The 11428-nt window shown below is 43.6% G+C and overlaps 1 long non-coding RNA gene across 1 annotated transcript in view; it reads left to right on the top strand.

Annotated features, from left to right (window-relative positions):
- Window positions 1–10762, top strand: part of LOC109488619 — a 14402-nt gene extending 3640 nt beyond the window's left edge. Inside the window, exons 2-3 of the long non-coding RNA XR_002141560.2 lie at window positions 9571–9650; window positions 10611–10762. This is a non-coding gene — a long non-coding RNA (uncharacterized LOC109488619). The remainder of the gene's footprint in view (window positions 1–9570; window positions 9651–10610) is intronic.
- Window positions 10763–11428: the final 666 nt, after the last annotated feature.

The raw sequence follows: 11428 nt of genomic DNA, 5'->3' as shown, positions 1-11428 counted from the left end.
AAAAAAAAAACTAAGAGAAGGAGAAGAAATGCAAAAAAAAAAAAAGAATTATGCATCTGCCACCAACTTCCTATGTGATTTTAGATAAGTTGCCCAACCTCTCTGGGCCTCAATCGCCTGTAAAGTGAAAGGGTATGCCTGAATGGCTTTCCAGGCCAACATCACATCTGTTTTCAGAGACTGACTCGGTCACTGTGGAAGCGTGTCAGAGCCCCAGAGAAGGGAGGGCCCCAAGAGAGTAATGGCAGCAGTTGTGGGGAGCTGTTCTAAGGTCAGGGACAGCCAGGCCCTGAACCTCATGGTTGCAGGGCCTTTCCCCTGCCTCCCCGACCTGCTTCACCTCAGTCTAGTCTGCTCCATCCAGAATGACCTCTTTCTGCTCCTCAGACACCTAAGGCAGTTCCCACCTAAGAGACTTTGCACACACAGCTGCTCTGTCTCCACATGCGCTATGTGCACTTACACACACACACACACACACACACACACACACACACACACCACTCTCTCTGCCTTTGGAAGTTCCACTCCCTGTGGGAAAAAGCTGCCAACAGCTGCCTGCAGGGAAAAGCTCCCAGAAGACAGTCAGCCCCTGCCCTCATTCCAACGTTGCCACACCAAGGAAAGAGTGTCACTGACAGTGGCTGACAGGGGAAGGGGACAGCTATGGAGAGGCAGAGAGGGATGCCACAGCTTCCTGGAGGGCTAATCCCAGCCATTTGGAATAAATCCTGAATCACCTGGGATGAGACAAACGTGGTGTCAGGGCTGGGGTGGGACCTTATGCTTTGGACAACCCATTAGGAACCTGGGCTTCAGAGAAAGTCTGGTGAGAGTTCAAGTCCAAACCCAGCTACTAACTTAGGGTTTAGAGCTAGGGCTCTGGGGTCAGATGCAAAGAACATTCACTGAGAGCCTCACGTACGCCAAGCAGTCTCTCAGACTCTCAGGACCCAGCAGGGAAAAATCAATGGGCCCAGGATTACTGCCTCCCTGGAACTGACCCTCCAGCAAGAGATGATAGACATTACATATAATAAGAATATGGTAGGTTTCAAAAATGGAAGATGATGGAAAAGAAGCAGCGCAGGCTAAGGGAAAGCAGAGAACACAGGCAGCAGAGGGAGGCTGGCCAGGGTACGTCTCACAGTGCAGGAGGACTTGAAAGAAGACTGGAGGGAGGTGATGAAGTCATCCAAAGAAGAATCTGGGTCACGGGGAACAGCAAGGTGAAAGTTCTAAGGGGTTACCCAAGTTGAAATCCTGGCATCACCGCCTACCAGCTATGTGGCCTCAGAAAGTTACTGAATCTTTATGAGCCAAGCTTTTCTCATCTACCAAGAGGGGATAACACCAGTACCCACCCAAAAGGTTGTTAGAAGTTAAAAGTAAACAAGGGCCAGAATGGCAGAGTGAGGATCTCCATGAACTCTCCCTCTAAAACAGTGAAAAGGTGGGCTAAAGAATTAAAATCAACCAGAAGTTTAGAACTTGGCAATTAACCAAAGCCACAAAACTACCTGAAAATCATTTATCCAAGAGAAACAATTGAGCATCAGCAAGAGAGCAGAGCCTGTGACATTTTAACTCCCCCCCCCTCCCCACACCAATATCCTGGTAGCCAAGAGCCAGCAGCACAGTGGACAACAAAGCAATCTGACTGTGTTGGGGTCTCCATTGAAAAGACAACATATCAAAATGTATAGTGTGCAGCAAAAAGAGTGGTCAGAAGGAAATGTATAGATGTAAAGACTATGTTAAAGAAGAAGGTCCCAAATCCATAGCCTCAATTTCCACCTTAAGTAGAAAAAGAGCAAGCCAAACCCGAAGCTAGCAGAAAGACGGAGACAAGAAAGATTAGAGCTGAAATAAATGGAGAATAGAAAAACAAGGTAAAATTAAGAACCAAAGTTGGTTCTTAGACAAGATCAACAAAGTTGGCAAATCTTTGGCTAGACGGGCTAAGAAGAAAAAGAGGAGACCCAAATTACTTAAATCAAGAATGAAAGAGACAATATTACTGCCAACTTTACAGAAATAAAAGGAATAATAAGGAAATACTATGAAAACTATATGCCAACAAATTAGATAACTTTAATGCAATGGGCAAATTCATAGAAAGACAAGAATTCTTTAAACCAACCAAAAAGAGAGATAATCTGAATAGACCCATAATAAGCAAAAAGATTGAATTAGTGGTTTTTGAACTTTCAACAGTAACAACAGCAACAACAAGCCAAGACACAGGGGCATCTGGGTGGCTCAGCCAGTTAAGCATCCAACTCTTGGTTTTGGCTCAGGTCATGATCTCAGGGTCATGAGATAGAGCACCATATTGCTCCATACTCAGCAGAGAGCACGCTTCTCTCCCTCTCCCTTTGCCCCTTTCCTGACTCATCTCTCTGTAAATGAAAAAATAAAAAATAAAAAATTAAATTAAAAAAAGCCAAGACACAGATAGATTGGTGAATTCTAAAAAACATTTAAAGAATTATTACCAATTCTTCACAATCTTCCAAAAATAGAAGAGGAGAGCATACCTCCCAATTCATTTTACAAGGCCCCTGTGGTCAAATCAGGCAAAGACATCATAAGAAAACTAGAGGCTAATATCCCTTATGAATGTAGATGTTAAAATCCTCAGCAAAATACAAGAAAACTGAATCCAGTGGCACATAAAAAGTAGTATTCACCGTAACCAAGGGGGATTTATCTCTGGAATAATCCAAGGTTAGTTTAGCATCTGAAAGTCAATGTAACACGCCGTATAAATAGAATAAAGCCTCAACGTTACTAATCATCAGGGAAATGCAAATCAAAACTGCTGTGAGAAGTCACCTTACACCTGTTTAGATGGCTCTTATTTAAAAAAAAAGAGTTAACAAACGTTGGTGAGGAGTGGAGAAATTAGAACACTTGTGCACTGCTGGTGGGAAGGTAAAATGTTGTAGCCACTCTAGAAAAGAATATGGCTTTTCCTCAAAAACTTAAAAACAGCACTACCATACAATCCAGCAATGCCACTTCTGGGTATATACCCAAAGGAAATGAAAACAGGATCTCAAAAAATCCCCACAGTCCCATGTTCAGTGTCGCATTACCCCCTATAGCCACTATATGAAAGAAACCTCAGTGGCCATCAACACTCAAATAGATAAAAAGGAAATGGTATACACATAATAGAATATTATTCAGCCATGAGAAATACGGAAATCCTACCATTTACAACAGTATGGAGGGACCTTGGTGGCTTTACGCTGAGTGAAAGAAGTCCGAGAAAAACAAAGACTGTGTTCTAACACCGTAAGTCGGGTCTTAAAAAGCTGAAACAGTGGAATGATGGATACCAGGGGCTGGTGGTGGGTGAATTGGGAAGATTGGTCAATGCATACAAACTTGCAGTTAGAAGGAGTCCGTTCTGGTGATCCAACGTACAGCATAGCAACTATACTTAACAATATTGTATTATATACTTCCAGTTGCTAGGAGACTAGATCTTTAATGTCTACCACAAAAAAGAAATAATTATGTGGCATGATAGAGGTATTAGTTAAAGCTACTATGATAATCATATTGCCATATATAAATATATCAAACCAATACCTTAAACTTACACAATGTTTTATGTCGAGTGTATCTCCATCACACAAAAAAAGAACACCTGATTCAACATATTCCCACAATATTTTCAATATATTCAGCTCTGGAAGTGCCCGCAGAAGGACTGAAAAATCACAAGGACAATGAACACTGTTTAAATCAGAGCAGTGCCTGTCCCGGTTCTGTCACTAACCAGCCCCGGAGCCTTGGGAAAGTCCGCTCTGAGTTCTAAAGCACCCTCCCCCGCAATGTGCGAAGACTAGCTCTCAGAACAAACTATAAATCAGATCCTGTCACCCAGCTGGTTGCCCTGGTCTTTAGGTCCTCAGTTATTTGGCTTCTGCCACTCTCAGCCTCATCTTGACCACTGCCCTCTGTGACTTTCTGCTGTTCCTTCAATACACAAGCCGGTTCCTCACCTCAGAGTCTCTAAATTCACAGCTCTCTCTGCCCGGAGAATGGGCCTCCAGCCCTTACCACAACTGGCCCCTTCTCATAATCCAGGTCTCCACTCTAAATCACCTCAGAACTCACCCCCTGATCACCCAAACAAAACATGACACCAGAGTATTCTTACCACCTACCAGTCTCTGAAACCCATATTTCTTTCTTTTTTGGCTTCCTACCAACTTTCTCTACTAAAACAGATTCAGTGAGAACATGGACATTCTCATACAGTGCCTGACACTCACAGATTTTCAGTAATTATTTGGTGAGGGAATGAATGTTCTTAACTGAGCAGGAACCATAATCACTAAGGAAAAATTCATTTGTCTGATGAGTTTATTGGCATTTAGCAGGAAGATGAACCCTGAGGTCACAGGCTAGATAAGATTTGATCAGGAAGAAGGCAAGAAGTTCCCCCTGGCATGCAGGCCTCAGAAATCAGGTTGCTACAAGAGCAAAGAGATTGTTAAGGTCCAATCCCAGGCTCTGTCCCTTATCCCCACAACACACACTTAGACACACTCGTGTTTGCTCCAAACTCTGCCTCCCGCAAAAAACAGCTTAGCAGCTGAGCTCCCCAAATCACACCATAAGATCCCAGACAGGGGGAAAGATCATTCTTTATAATTACTGAGTAGGAGCTCCCATACGGCACCCTGCTGAGAGCAGGCAAGCAAGACGGATCAGAACAGACGGCTTATTAAATTATCCACTGCATCAACTCAATGAGCACTTCCAAATGGCTTTATTTCTTTTCCCTCTATTTTTTCTACCCATGGGTTTTTCACATTTGCTTTCTTCTCTCCACTGTTTTTAGGATTCCCCTTAGGTGTTCAGATCAATGCTTTCCTTCTGCCAGCTGCTGTCTTTTATCATTCGCCTCCCTAAATTGTCCATGCAGTGCGGGGGAGGTACAGCAAAAGTCATGTTGCGGGCTGGACCCAGCTTTTAACTTTAGAAGACGCACATTCAAGTCTCGGTTCCTTTGTGTGAACTGGGCAAGCTGTGGGTGTCTCTGAGCTGTAGTTTCCTCGTGGGTAAAGTAGGGGCGATAACTCAACTACCTTGCCCCCCAGGTTGGGACACAGCTAAGAGGGAAGGACTGTTTTCCAAACTGCCAAAAGGGGAAACAATTGTAAGCTGTCTGGACCAGGTCAGCCCTTCATCTGGGGCACAAAATTATCTGAACAAGGGCTAGGACAAGTTCCTCTGCCTCTGGAGTACTCTGGAAAAATGCTCTCCAGAAGAGCTCATTTTGATGAATCAGCATCCACTTTGTAAACAGATTGGTGAAAGACTGCATTGGTCTACCTACCAGTCATTCCCACTTCAGTGTGAATCTGGTTAAAGGCATCATTTTCCTACATGAACGTTGTCTGGGAGAGGGAATGAACCTTCTGATAGAGCAGGTAGGAAGGAAAGGAAAGAAAGGCTGGTAGGAAGGAAAGTTTAGAACCTGGGGATACTACAAAAGGGAATTTGGGAGGAGGGGTAGAGAGCACCCTTTAGAAGCTATCTGTGTGACCTTAAAGTAAACTCAAATTCTCCAATCCTCAGATTCCTCATCTATAAAATGAGGATAATAGTATCTACCTCAGTGGATTATCATTGGAATTCAATGAGGTAAAGAGTGGACCACTTAGTCTAGCATAGCACAGAAAAAAACCAATGAAACTTAGCTAATGCTACCATTGCTAAGAGGGGGATCATTATATTAACCACCACCACAACTACTACCACCACCAGCTGCCAATAATCAGCATAGGGCCTCCCTAACCTCGTCTGGAAAGACTTCCATCTTTAAAAGCCTCTTTTGTATCATTAATCTATAGCTGTTTAACAAACCACTCCAAAACTTAGTGGTCTAAAACAACAACAGTTATTAATTTTGCTCATGAATCTATAATTTCAACAGGACCCAGAGGAATGGCTTGCCCTACTTCATGTGACAGCAGCTGGAATAGCTCAGGTAGGGACTAAAGGACTTACTTTCAAGCTGACTCATTCACACCGGTAGAACACCGATGCCAGCCTGTGGCGGGGAGCTCAGCCAGGACTGTGGGACTCGGTTTGTCTCCATCAGATGAATGGGCTTCCTGGCAGTATGGTGACCAGGTCATAAGAATGAGCACCCCGAGACACAGGATAGCATGGCATTTTTATGACTGAGCCACAGAAATCACATAGCATCATGTCCTCTGTGGTCTGTTTGTCCAGGCAGTCACAAGGACCCACTCAGGTTCAAGGGGAGGGAATATGGACTCTACCTCTTGATGTGAGATTATTAAGATTCAGAAAATCATATGGGATGGAAAGACCATTGCAGCTTTCTTTGAAAAATACAATCCACCACACTTCCCAGGCACTACTTCTCCAGTCTTCCCTCATTCTTCACCTCAACGTAACATATTCCTTCCCTCTATGCCCAATGTTCTCGTGGCATTCACATTACCCTGAGCTCTCACCACCATCCTTTTTGTTTTCTTAATATGGAAAATAAATGGCACAGACACGGCAATACAAAGAGGAATTAGAGATGCCACCCATTTGGTCCTGCTATTATTATTTGGACACAAGGCAAGTCTGAAATATAACCTCGTTCATTTGGAAGCTCTTGAACCCTCATTTTCTGCATCTATAAAACAGGGAGGAATAATAAGTACACCTCAATGAATTTTTTGAGATTAAGTCAAACTTCATGAAGCACTTACATATGAATAAGCCTGACTTCCGATAGACACATTAGCTATTATTCTGATGCCACAAAGTTGGAATTTGCCACAGTTCATACAGAAAGGAGATTTATCTTAACCTGAAAACACCCTTGTTTTATAACCAGTGAAAGTTAGAGAGAATATCAAAGGGTAGAGTAGAAAGGAAAAGATATTTTAAATATTTATGGCGCAACAGTTTTAAGCCTTTCACATGGAGGAGATGGGGCTCGTACAGCACCTTCAAAGTTGAGTCAGTTGGGAGGGGTGTGGGGAGAGGGTTCCCACAGATGGTGGAGGAGGCATGAGTGAGTCTAGAGAAATGGGCCAGTCTGAAGGGCACGGAAGAGGGTCCTTAAAGGGCAGAGAGAGCTCTGCAAGCTCGGCAGGACTGCACAGGGAGACAGATGACATGCCAGCCATCTTCCAGCTCTTAAAGTCTCTACTCCTCCATGAGCAGAGGTTCTTTTGATTACCAGCAACAAAGTCTGACTTTGGCTGTCTTAAATCACGGCAGGAACATAGTGGAAAGATACTGGAATATCAAGAAGGGCAGGAGGCAGTTTGGCTCCAGGGGCCTGGGCAGCAGGGAGGGTGTGAGGGCTTCTTACCAGAGCGCTGCCATTATGGGAACTCGGCTCCGGGGAGCAGCAGATCAGAGGTCTTTCCACTCCAAACTTCTGACTCTCAGTGCTCTGCCCTGGATTAATCAGCTCCAGCCAGGGGAACGGGTCGCACGGCCTGGGATTGGCTGCTGTTAACTCATCCACATGAAGGTGCAGCTGTGGCAAGTCCAGAGCTAATCACATATCTAGCTACTCAATCCCCCCTGGGCCCCACCTGACCACTGCGTGCTCTACTCAGCTGAGACCCGATCAGCAGAGCCTTGTGGAAGCTGAGCCTTAGCAACTTTGGCCTTGGAACAGAAAACAAAGGAGGCAAAAGCTGCATAAAGAGGTTGGGGTGGTCAAGGAGCCCAGCTTCCTCCTCCCGCTCCATTGTCACAAACACTGCTCTGCACTGGGTGGAGAAGAATTCACCCACCAAAATATGTTTCTTATTCATCTACCAAAGACGTGTGTTTGGTGCTGCAGTTACAGAATAGACAGGGTTTCATGGCAGACAATATGCTTGGTGGTTAAGACCCCAACTGGAAGTGACTGAGACTAGGGTTCAAATTCCAGTTCTACCTCTTTTGTACCATGTAACTTTGGCCCTGCCTCCCCAAGCTTCAGTGAAATTCAGCTAATAAATGGGCCTACCTTATAGCTAATGACAGGTTATTACGAGGCTCACATGAGAGCCCTCTCATACAGAGCCCCCCACAAAGTGCCTTATGCCCAGTAAGCCCTGTATCCACATGGCTATGACTCTTACTATAACAGAAAAGGACTCCCTTGTCACTTTTACCTGCCAGTGCCCATATGATCCAGGACCACAAACATCAGAATCACCTGGGAAAATCTGTTAACAGTGCAGCCCCTAGCCTTACCCCCAGATCATCTGATTTAGATCAAGAGAAAGGTCTGAAATCTACATTATAAGCTGGTCCCCATAATCTAAGTGATTTTAATGCACAATGAGTTTAACCAGTGCTTTAGACTAGAAAATGCTCTTACTTCAAGGCAAGGAAATTGACAACTATGAAAAGGAAATGATTCAACTTGAGATCTCATAGTGAGAGTTACTGGGCCTATTAGTCTTATAGTGTGCAGAATAAATTACCACTAACTTAGTGCCTGGACACAACACAAATCTATTATCTCACAGTTTCTGTAGGTGAAATGTCTGGGCACATCATGGCTGAGCTCTGTGCTCATGTTTCATTGGACTGAGATTGAGGTGTTGGCTGGGCTGCCATCCTTTCCATAGCTCCGGGTCCTCTTTCAAGCTCACACGGTTATAGGAAAAAAAGCAGTTTCTTGCAGTTGTAGGACCAAGGTCCTCATTTCTTGCTGCTATTGGCTAGGGGTCACTTTCCTCTCCTGGAGGCAGTCCCCTGTCCCCACCATGTGGCTCCCCCTTCCATCTCTGAAGCCAGTGATGGAGCTTCTTCACATTGAATCTTCCTCAGGCTTTGAGTATCTTACTCCATCTCTAACTTCTAGGCCTATATTTAAAGGACTTGTGTGGTTAGGTGAGGCCCATTCTTTTGATTAACTCAAAGTCAACTGATAAGTAACCTTAATCACATCTGCAAAGTCCCTTTGACAGATAACATAATCATGAGTGTGATAGCCAGTCATATTCACAGATTTCACCCACACTCAAGGGCAGGAGATGACATAAGAGTGAGGGTCAATGGGGTCATTTTAGAATTCTTCCTTCCACACTGGGACTATGACCCAAGACTCTGACAAAACACAATTTCTTCAGTCATGCTGAAGTCACCAACCCTTCAGATTATAGCAATAGTTTCCTAACTCTTCCCTCTAAATCAGATTTGTCCCTCCAAACCAAATAATGTAAGAGAAGTTCATTGTGTAAGATGTGTTTATAACTGTGAATTCCAGGCATTCTAAGCATGTAGGTTGTAGATTCCTTGAACAGACACTTCTGTTAATGATTCTGTGTGAAAAAATTGGCAGTCCCCTCACTCACCAAACAGAGCCTGAGTGCAACAAACACACCTAAGTTGGATCTTACACTGACCATCCAAGCCAAGCATTTGCACAATCAAGCACTCAAATAGAATCAGTAGGAGAGACAAAGGAACCCATCCTACTACCCACCCTAGGCCTTCTACATACATTATGCCATTTAAGAATCAAAGTGACCTTATGAAATAAATATTCTCATTACCATTTTATAGATAATGAATCTGAAATTTTGGTTATGTGACTTGCTCAAGAAAAACACAAGTAGCAAGAGGAAGCATGGATTCAAACCCAGGTAAGGTAATTTCAATGTTATACTACATGTTCTATCCACAGACCCAATATCAATAAATGTTGGGGGACGCCTGGGTGGCTCAGTCAGTTAAGCATCCAACTCTTGATTTCAGCTCAGGTCATGATCTCAGGGTTGTGAGATTGAGCCCCACATCAGGCTCTGCACTGGGCATGAAGCCTGCTTAAGATTCTCTCTCCCCCTCTCTCCCTCTGCACCTCCCCCAGACTCGCTCTCTCTTTCTCTCTCTAAAAAAAATAATATATAAAATAAATGTTGGTTCTTTCTCTGTGACTTCACCCATACAATGTACTTAAAAAAAAAAAAAACTCAACCAGCAAAACAGGGCATTGTCCCTCATGCAGTCTTATAAAATAATAAAGTACTACATTTTGTTCTTGCCCTAAGTAAAACTAAATCTCTCCAACATTGTCAGATGTATTACTAATTACACAATTACATTATGCAGTCATGCTGGTAATAAAATTCTTGGAGTGCTTTCAGCAAATTCAAATTTGGGGAAAATAATGGCTTGCTTTAAAATTATTTACTAAATTAAGCAATTCTTTACTCAACATCGTTTTTAATAATTCAAGTACAGGATGTTTTATTATGAACGTTTCCCAAAAACAAGTTTAAAAAAATTCCGTTCTTATTAGTATGCATGTGGTTGCTCCAGTAAAGTTATTTTTTTAAGAAATATTTAATATTTCTGCTTTGTCAGAGAGTGGAGAGTTTTTCACCCTTCCCATGATTCTTTCAAATGGAATTAAGTCACCTCTACTTCCTGCCCCTAAAACTGGCAGAGCCCAGGAGGAAAGGCCACAGTTTCATTTACTTCCCTCAGCATGTGAGCACAGATGTTTTCAAATCTTGGGAGGAAGGGGGGAAAATTGCCATGGCAGAGTTTTTACCCCTTTCCAAAGATAACTGTAACATTTCTCATCCCACACTCTTTTGCAGTATGACTTTGGCACCCCCTCAACAAGAAATAGAACGCACTTGATCTCCTAGACTAGAAGAATATGGCAGACGTGAAGTGGCCCAACCCTAACCTGGCCTGGCAGCTTCTGCTTCCTTCCCCTTGAAACACCCACTCTTGAGATGATCCCTCCCAGAGCCTCACCACCATGCTGTGAGACATCCAAGCCCCACAGAGAGACCATATACAGAACTCTGGTTGACAGCCAGCCCAGACCACCAACCATGTGAGGGAGCCCTCTCAGATCTCCAGCCTGCTCAAGCCTCCTGATGCCTACAGCCCTAGCCACCATCTGACCGCAACTACAGGAACAGCCACATGTGAGAACCACCCAGCTGAGCCCCTTCAACAGAAACATGAGAGAGGATAAATTTCTTTTTTTAAACCACTGAACTGTGGGGACATTTTTTAATGACTGCTATACAATAAATAGATAACCAGATACCCTCTTCCCATTAGTCCTATGTATAAACCAAGACAAGGCTTGGCCACTGAGTGAGTGACTATGTCCCCATGAAGGAACAATTAGAAGTTTGTTTCTGTTCCTTGGGCCTCTGTTTTCCCACCAACGAAACACAGAGGTAGGACTAGATCAAGGGCCATAACCTAGGAGTCATCATGTGTAATCACTGGTAAGAGACAATACTTCTAAAAACTTGGGGGAAGCTACACACTTACAGGTGATGAGGCCACACTGGCTAATTAAAAACCAAGTTTCCTTGTTTGGACTGTAATTATATGACCAGGTATGTCAACACTGTTTCATTCTGCTAGTCAGAAGCTGGTTAGCAGTTACAGA

This window comes from Ailuropoda melanoleuca, chromosome 3 (assembly GCF_002007445.2).
Source record: "Ailuropoda melanoleuca isolate Jingjing chromosome 3, ASM200744v2, whole genome shotgun sequence".
NCBI lineage: Eukaryota > Metazoa > Chordata > Mammalia > Carnivora > Ursidae > Ailuropoda > Ailuropoda melanoleuca.
This window is presented reverse-complemented; position numbering and strand designations above follow the sequence as displayed.